The sequence below is a fragment of the Gracilinanus agilis genome, chromosome 4, assembly GCF_016433145.1.
Source record: "Gracilinanus agilis isolate LMUSP501 chromosome 4, AgileGrace, whole genome shotgun sequence".
Taxonomy (NCBI): Eukaryota; Metazoa; Chordata; class Mammalia; order Didelphimorphia; family Didelphidae; genus Gracilinanus; species Gracilinanus agilis.
Genome location: NC_058133.1, coordinates 220,395,678 through 220,405,599, shown reverse-complemented (window position 1 = coordinate 220,405,599; position 9,922 = coordinate 220,395,678). Strand labels below are relative to the sequence as shown.

Sequence of the window (9,922 nt, the reverse complement as noted above, 5' to 3'; positions counted from 1 at the left end):
TCCCTGTTTCTTTCTCTCTCCTCTCTTCCCTTTTCTTTCTCTCATTTCCTCTCTTCTTTCTCTCTCTCCCTTCTTCCCTTTTCTTCTTCTCCTCTCTCCTCCTTCCTTTCCTTCTCCTTTCCCTCAATCCCTTTCACCCTCTTCCTTCCTCCTCCTCCTCCTCCTCCCTCCTCCTCCTCCTCTTCCTCCTCCTTTTTCTCTCTCCCTCTCATCTTTCTCCTTCTCCCTCTCCCAGAGCTCTCAGTTCTTCCCTCTTTCTCCCTTTCCTTCTCTCTCTCTTCTTCTTCACCTCTCCGAAGTAGATTGAACATTTATTAAGCCCTTAGTATTTGCCAAATACTGTGCTTTTCCCCTCTGCCTCATCTTGTCCATTTGAAGAGTCCCGAATTTAGACATTTATTATAAAATAATTCAGCTGTATTGGAAAAACTATAATCATCTCATATATCCATCCATACACACATATATGTGTATGTAAATGTACAATGTACACATGTACTATACCATATATACTCTCTGTATACTCTATACACTATGTCTACATGCACAACACTATGGCAAAGAGAATCTTTAAAGTACTCTATATTAAATATATACAGTAGGACCTATATCCAGCTCTCCATTGGTGAAACTATATATAAGCCAACACATTCTCTCCTTGCTCTTGGCTGGTTTGTTCCACCAAAAAACAAACAAACAAATCTAACAAGTGAAAGTGAAAGCAGAAGAGCCTACTATCTTTGACCAAGAAAACTGAACCAGGAAGGGAAAGCAAAGTCCAGGATAAAAGGGCCCTAAAGTATTTTTTATTTAATTTTATTAAAAAAACAAACAAACAAACCTGGTCTTGGAAAAAGATATCTGTTCCAATGCAGATGAACCATAAGGGCTGGACATTTGGGGTTAAGTGACTTGTCCAGGGTCACACAGCTAGGATATGTTTAAGACCAGATTTGAACCCAGGTCTTCCTGACTCTAGACCCGACTTTCAATCTGTTTCCTAGCTATCCCTATACTCCTATTTTTGAAGGACCAACTTAGCTAAATTTAGAAAATTTCACCATCAAGTAGGTTGGCCTCAGAGTGGTGATAAAATTTCTTTAGCTACGGGGATTCTTGAGGTCTGTTAAATAAGCCAGAGTTGAAATCCTTAGTGGAGGAAGTACTCACATTGCCAAAATCATGGGATCCTTAAAGTTTTGGAACATTTAAGATTTGCAAAATGCTTCTTTTTATAGCAGTTTTAGGTAAGTACCAGTATTGCCATCCTCATTTCCTGGATGAAGAAACTGATAGCTATAAAGTTATTTCTTAGGAAGGAAATACTTTAAAAATTTTTGATAAAAAATGAGTAGATTTTTTTTCTCAATTTGTGATACATTGATATAAACTGTAGAAATAAAATTACTTTCAATTCTCCTGTATTAAATGGTTGATAGCCTTGGAAAATGGAGTTCTTAATCTGGGTTTTAGTGAACTAGTTTAATTTTTTTTTAAACCTTTAGCTTCTGTCTTGGAATCAGTACTGTGTATCAGTTCCAAGGCAGAAGAATGGTAAACGCTAAGCAATGGGAGTTGTTAAGTGACTTGCTCAAGGTCACACAGCTAGGACGTGTCTGAGGCTAGATTTGAACCCAGGACTTCCTGTCTCTAGACCTGACTCTCAATTCACTGAACCATCTAGTTGCCGCCTCGGGGAACTTGTTTTAAAAAATCTTTTTATAATTTCTTATTTTGATAATTTTAAGTAATTGGCTTCCTTTGCATTCGTTTGTATTTAATTTAATATATTCAAAAACATGATTCAGAGGTGAGGTCTAGAGGCTTCATAGGAGGGCCTAAAGGAGACCATAACACACAAAATATTAAGAATCTTCGCCCTTAGAATTTTGCTTTTGTTTCTTACTCTGTCCAGGCAAAGGAAATAGTGTTATTTTTCCCCCAGTTACTATTATAAATGTTGTTTTTCATTTTAGAAAGAAGTCTTTTCTAAACCAGAAAAACATAATTATGCCTTTTTTCCAGATGCCTTGTTCCAGAGACTAAACTTTTCTCTTTACTTTGTAATCATCTTCAAATGTTTCTAAAGATGATGGAGCAGGAAAAATCTTTGTTACCATCCTGAAAAGAAGCTCACGAAGAAGAAAATATTTCAAGGCCCTTGTTAACCATAGTTAAGATAATAGAGGAAAGGTGGGTTGGATTGGAAGAACAGTCTTTCCATTTTCAGATTTATGTATTAATAATAAATATAATCCTTGGAGTGAGTGCCCTTTACATAATCTGTTTTCCCCCACATCATTTTTTCTTAGATTTAGCTGATGAATTTTCTATCTTCTTCCTGACAGATATGACTTGTGTAATTAAAGTAATTTGGCTTTGGTTAATTGAACATGTTGACCTGGATGGGAAATAAGAGAGAGAAAGGAACAAGCATTTATTAAGTATCTACTATGTGCCTGGCACTATGCTAAGCATTTTTTTAAAAATACCTCATTTGATCTGCACAACTGTGTTATTATTATCCCTTTTCACAGTTGAGGAAATGGAGGCAAACAAAAGTTAAATGACTTACCTGTTGTTACACAGCTAGTAAAAGTCTAATGCTGCATTTGAACTCAAATCTTCCTGACTTCTGGTCCAGCACTATGCCACTAGTTGCCTCTTAATGGGTTTCGAACCAGGTGATCAAGTATTCCCTAAATAACATTTTCTGTTTAGAAGCAGCAGCACCAAACTCCCTTGGATGAATATGCCGAATGTGCCCTAGGGTTTACTTTTAAAAAGATAGATGTTCGTAAGAAATGAACAATTTCAGGGTAATTGCAGCAATTTAACCTCAGGGGGTTGTAATGTTATCTGCTTTGTTGGTTTATGGTTTAGTTTTTGTTTGAGGTACTAAACAATTTAGGTTAAATGATTATGAATTACATTACTTGTTTCTCAGTTATCTTTTGAGAGGTTTCAAAGGCATTTGCTTGAAGATCTCTTAAAAACCAATGATGTGTCAATTGTGTCTGTTAGGAGAATTTGGTGAAACAGTTTTACATCTTTTGACTTATTGGTTTTGTCACTCCCTTCAAAAACAAAAGCTGCTCTAGATTGGGTCTGAATGAGTTTGCTACTATGAAACTAGGAATTTTGCAAAGTTGGTGAAAGAATATATGTACATTTGATTTGGGTAACTTTTCCCCCTTGTTCTGTATAAAAACAAAAAACGCTAGGGGGACCTAGTCTCCTTATTTATACAATAGTTGGCCAGATTGTTAGAACTCTATTTACATTAATTTTGCACACAAAAATGGTTTTGTCAAATGCAAAATTGGAAATGTTGAAGGAAGGTCCCATATCTAATGTAAAGTCCTGGTGGGAGTGATTACCCATTTATTCATTTATTTATTTATTCATTCATTCATTCATTTATTTATTTGTTTATTTGTTTATTCATTCATTCATTCATTTTATTTTTAAAGATTTTTTAAATTTTTTAGAAAAATTTTCCATTGTTACATGATTCATGTTCTTACTTTCCCCTTTACCCCCCACCCCCAGCCGATGCGTGGGAGTGATTATTTAAACTATTCTTTTTAGTTTTAATCTTAAAAAAAAAATCAAACTGATGCTTTTCTTTTTACATCACATTCATTTCCAAGTATAGTATATCCCTCCCCCTACTCAGAAAGGTATCTCTTGTAACAAAAAATTAAAATGAAAGAAAAAATATCAGTTCAACAAAACCAACCACATTGTCTCTGATAGCGTATGCCCTATATCACATTCATAGCTCTGCACTTCAGTAATGAATGGAGAGGGGGTGTTTTTTCAACTCTTCTTAGGTTATTATAATTAAATAGAATTCAATTTTTTTTTTTGGTTCTTTCTCTGGCTTATGTCATTGTAGCCACTGTGTTTACTATTATCTGATTCTCAATACATCAGCTACATCATTTGCTCTACATCAGTTTATAAAAATTCTTTTCATGGTTTTATGAATTCTAGCAGAGGAAACTTTGAGTCAAAGTATGAATATTTTACTAGCCTTTTTTAGGTTTTTAAAAAATTATTTTATTTTCAATTAAAAAGCATTTCATTCACAATGCATAATCCCAAATTATTATTAGAATGTTTAGACCAATTCATAGCTCTCTCATAAATATATTTATGTGCCTATCTTTCCATACATCGATTGTTTACATCATTTGTCATCTTTGCCAATTTGGTAGGTGTGAGATGATACCTCAATATATTTTTTTTAAACCCTTACCTTCCATCTTGGAATCAATACTGTGTATTGGTTCCAAGGCAGAAGAGTGGTAATGGGGGTCAAATAACTTGCCCAGGGTCACACAGCTGCGAAGTGTCTGAGGCCAGATTTGAACCTAGGACATTCTGTCTCTAGGCCTGGCTCTCAATCCAATGAGCTACCCAGCTGCTCCTATCAATATTCTTTTGATTTGCATCTCAATATGAATGATTTGGACCAAGCTTTAATATGATGTTAATAGTTTCAATTCTTTCATGAGCCATTTGTTCATATATTTTTGCCTTTTAATCAAGGAATGACTTGCTCTTCATGTGTTGATTCCTCATATGTCTTAAATGTTAGACCTTTATCAGATTATATGGTGCAATGATTTTCCTCTTATTTTAACTATATTGATCTTGAAAAAATACTTTCTAATTTCATGTAATTGAAATATATTTTTGTGCTCTCCTTTATATCATTTTGGTTAAAAATTCTCTCCCTAGCCATAGTTGTAAATACTTCCATCCATCTTCCTCCATTAAAAAAGAGTATTTTTGAAATTGAGTATCCATATCTAAGTTATTGTATATCATGTCTATGATGTTTTGGCAAACTACTTTGTGGTTTTTCCAGCAGTTCTTGTCATATAGAGAGTTCTTCCCAAAGGAAAAAAAATGCTGTTTTTAGGTCATATTTTAATATCTCCTAGGTTTCTACATTTTTAAGGCATTTTGTTCACAGTGCTAAGAGATGACTAGTATTCAGGATAGCTATATCTACTTAAACTATTCCTAAATCTTTATGGATCAAAAATATATATTCAGGTGGTTATGGGCAAGGATTCTTCTTTTTTTCCCCCTTCTTTTTCATTTTTTCAATGTTACTACCATCACCACCAAAAACATTTAAATAACAAATGTTTAAGAATTATGTGCTAACCCATAAACTGCATATTATTGACAATTTGTTTAAAAATATATAAATTGTATGTATGTGCTAATATAAATACCCAGTGCTTTTGAGTTCCCTTTAGATTTATTTTGATATTTTTTTTGTCTTGATTTTGTGGCTCTTATTTTTTTAAAATGTAATTATATTATGTATTATTTTTTCTTTTTATCTCTTCATATATTTCCCTTATTTTCCTTATATGTCCAATATTTATCATTTCTAATAATGTAATATAATTGATTACATTTATATATCACAATCTATTCAACCATTTTGCCCAATCTTTGCATTTGTATAATTTCCAGTTATTTTGTCGTAACAAATGAAGCTTTCATGAATATTTTCATATGTATACAACTTTTTGCCTTCTCAATAATGCCATTAGGGCCTAATCCCTAATGGGATCCCCAGGTTATTGAGCATGAACAATTTTACAGCTCCTAATGTATATTTCTATCTTGTTTTCTAAAAAACAAATCTCAGCTGTTATAGCAATATGCTGGGCCTGTTTCTCTATGTTCCTATTAGCATTTAATTTGATCAATTTAACCCATCTGGTTCTCAGTTAACATACACTACCAGGGTCATAATTAGCTAGATTGGTCTTTAGGCAGCGGACACAATCTGTTGCCAGCACTATGCTCTTTCCAAAAACAAGTCTTTCTAGCTTGGTCATACCCAGTGGAACTTTTTTCCTAGTGCCAGAACCCCTCAGGAATGCAGGATTATATCATAGAATGATGTGTTAAAGTAAGACTTTTACAGAATGTTTATGCTCTCTAAACCATTATTGTTCCACCAGATAGCATAGGATTATGTGCACATTTAGGCTTAAATTACTAGCTTCACGCAAGTGTGGGGTGGCTCTCTAGATATCCAAGGTCTTATTCATCTCTCATATTTATTTTTTGATTAGGTTTATCTAGTTCTGAGAGGGGGAAATTAATGTCTCCCATCATTATTTTGTTATCTATTTTCATCTATAACTCATTTAGTTTTCCTTTAAAAATCTGGATGCTATAAAACTTGATGCATAAAGGTTCAATACTGATAATGCTTCATTATCCAAAGTACCCCCTCAACATAATATAGCTGCCCTATTCATCCCTTCCAATTATATCCATTTTTAGCCCAACTCTGTCATCCTGACTACTACTCCTGCCTTTTCTGGATCAACTGAGGCATGGTATATTCTGCTCTAGCTCCTCACCTTCACTTTATGTGTCTCTCATTTTCACTGTTTCTTATGAACAATAAATTGTCAGATCCTCATTCTTTTATTCTTTCTGCTATCCATTTTCTTCCCATGGAAAAATTCATTCCATCTACACCCAGTGTCATAGTTATTAGGTATGCATTTCCATATACTCCATTCTTCCTCAGTGTTTGGGCCCTACTTTTTTCTTTCTGCTATATGCCTCCTCAGATATCCAGTTTTCTTTGACCAATACTTGTCCAATTCATACCTATTCCCATAAGTCCTCTCTTATCCTATCCCATCGCCCTGCTATTTGGAAATTGGCTTACTTCCAAAGGTCCCTCCCTTGTCCCTTCCTCCTTAGCTTTTAATTCTTATTTTATCCACCTTTCCAAAAATTCCTTCCTTATCCCCTCAATTGTCTCCTTCTATTATTCCCTCAGTTCCCCAAGGGGATTCCTGGTCCCCTCTTATCCCATCCCACGTCCCTCCTGTTTCTCTGTACTTTAAGAAAACTTTTACCCTTCTCCTTGTGCATGTTGCTTTCTTTTTATCCTAGATCTAATGAAAGTAGGTTTCTAGTATTACTAGCCCGCCACCCCCTCCTCCTGTTCTCCATGGCAGTTTCTCCATTCATTCCTCCTCTATATGGGATAGCCATTCTGGTCTATTCCACGACCATTTCAGCCTTGAGTCTTCCATCCATACACACACCTTCAAAGTACCCAGGCAATGATGCCATTCCCAGGGGTCACAGATATCATTTTCTCATATAGGAATCAAACAGTTTGACCTTTTGGGTTGCTTATTGGTCTTGCATTACCTTTATATGAGTCTTATAGATCAAATTTCCTGCTGAGTTCTGGATTTTCCCTCAGGAATAGTTGAAACTCATTTAATTTGTTAAATGTCCATTTTTTACTTTTTATAATTATACTCATCTTTGCTGAATGTTATTCTTGGTTGTAAGGTCACTTGTTTTGTTCTACAAAAAGCTTTATTCCATGTTCTGTGTTCTTTTAACGTTGTGGCTACTAAATCATAGTGCTCAATAAATGCCTTTTTCATTCATTCACTCACTTATTCATTCATTTACTCATTTATTCGGGCTCAAATCTTAGCTCTGCCATTTATAACCTACATGATGTTGGACCACTATAAGGTTCTTTTATGTAACTAAAAATGTACTGTTTCCTTGATCTTTGTATTATTTTTGGCAAATTTGTTCTCCTGCTAGGATAATGGTTTAAAAACATGATCACTTCATGTATTTCAATTATAACAGACAAAGATTTCAAATATCCTTTCTTTTTAAACCCTTACCTTCTGTCTTAGAATCAATACTAAGCATTGGTTCCAAGGCAAAAGAGTAGTAAGGAATAGGCAGCTGAGGTTAGGTGATTAGCCCAGGGTCATCTAGCTAGGAAGTGTCTGAGGTCAGATTCAAATGAACTTTCAAAAAGATTTTTCTAGGTGGAAGAAATGAGGCTGTGCTTGAAATAAAATCCTCTTCCAATGGCTTTCTGCTTTGTTATTTACACACAAAATTAGTTTTTCTAACATGAAAAAGATTTAAGACTTAGGCAACTTTGCAATGGAAGAAATCAGTCTCTTAAAAAAACTTATGAATTTATTGCAAATTTAATTATTTCCTATCAATACCAGAATTTCATTAGATATAATACTGATCAAAACAGCAACCCTGTTTTTTTCCACTTAAAAACCTAGCATATTTATCTGCTGAAACACACATATTTGTTCATGCTATTACATTCAGAATGTACAAAGAGCAGATTTTTCAGTTATTAACATGGAAATTGGTATTGGACATCATAGGGGAAAAAAGATTATGTTGTAAAGTGCTGAAGATAAGGATACAAAACAGCCCCAAGCTCAACATTGTTCTCAAGCAGAGATAGAAGAATTGCTAGATCCACTTTATTTAGTGTTGAGTGCCTGCTTTGGGGGGCATTTACATTCCCATCTACTGCCCCCCCATTCCCACAATACAGATTGTCCAATATACCTATTGCTGATAAAATGCTGTACTAAACATAGCAAGTGATGAGTGATGCCACTTTAGATGTAGCTGTGTGCGTGTGCCAAACTAGGCTTGTCTTGTTTGTTCCCCTGAGTTGTTTTAAAGTAACAGCAGAGATGTATAAAAGATGGGGGCAGCAAGCAAGGGCCATCACTGACCAGGTGAGATTCTATATAAGTCAAAGCAAAGAGCATAGCCCACCCTGTTGCCTTCACAAGTCACCTTGAAATGGGGAATATCATACATGTAGTAGAAAAACAACAACAAACAATAACCTATTCTTAAGATGTAAACAGTATTTTGTAACTCAATCGTAGTCCTAAATGTCTTAATATTTCAAAAATTCAATTATTTTTTTAAAAATCAGAAATGCCTTGACTATTTAGTGTAATACAATTCTGATCAAAGAAAATTCTCAAGTATTTTTAGGAGATATATGAATGATTAAAAGAAGAAATTAAATTAAACCATATCTAGTAAGGTGGTTTACTATTCTTGCTCAAGTGGATTTTGTCTGTTTTTAAATAGTACAATTTGTAAAATCATTCAAATCAAAGAAAAATTAGGAAATCATTACAGTCTGAGTTTTCAAGACAGTAATTTTACAAAACAAAAGATTTTTGAGGCATTGAAAGGATAGCTGAAAAGAGGTAAAATGCATTTTACTAGTTTTCATGTTTAATTTCTTATAATAACTATTAGCTTTAACCATCCTAAAATAACTTAAAAATAAATACTGGTTTAAATTTAAGATACTACAATCACAGACATAGGAATAACTCAAAATGATAGGAAATATATTTGGGAATACAGTTCTGGAAAAAAGTATTTTGTATTAAAATACTTATGGTAAAAACTGGCCATAAAAATAAGTGGTAATCTTCACATTTATCCAATTCAAGTTGTTATTGTTATTTCACAATTCCTCAGTTTATTGATAAACTATTTGGTCTAAAATTCTACATCAAGTGAATCCATTTAGAAAAATAAAAGCCCATGTTTTTGCCAAATGGAAACGTCAATGCTATGATTTTTTAAAAAAATTATTCATATTTATCTATCACTCATTTTCCTATAAAGATCAAGGAATTTTCAGCAGTGTTTAAGAATTTTTGGATGGTCAGCTCTTTGTACATGGACTATGGTTATTTCATAAGATCCCAGTTTAACCACATGGGAGTGAGAGCTGTGGAATCACTTTGATGATGCTTAGCACCTCTTTAGAAACAGGAATGTGAAGGTCTAACCCCTCCTCATCTTGCTAATACAACCAGATTTTGAATGGAAGCTTTTTTTGATTGTTTCTTTTCGGCTGACTTAAAAACAAACTAAAAAAGAAAACTTTTCAAAAAGATGTTGATAGTCCCATTCATATATACATTCCTGTTAAGATGTAGTTTCTGAGAGTGGGGAAGAAAAAGTAGTCAGTCATCTTTTCCGTACAGTCCTATTATTAACCCAGTATTTACTATTATACGAATGACAG

General features: G+C 33.9%; 1 protein-coding gene across 1 annotated transcript in view; it reads left to right on the top strand.

Moving 5' to 3' along the window:
• ARSG (arylsulfatase G) overlaps positions 1 to 9,922 on the top strand; it is a 200,204-nt gene that overhangs the window by 619 nt on the left and 189,663 nt on the right. The window lies entirely within an intron of this gene.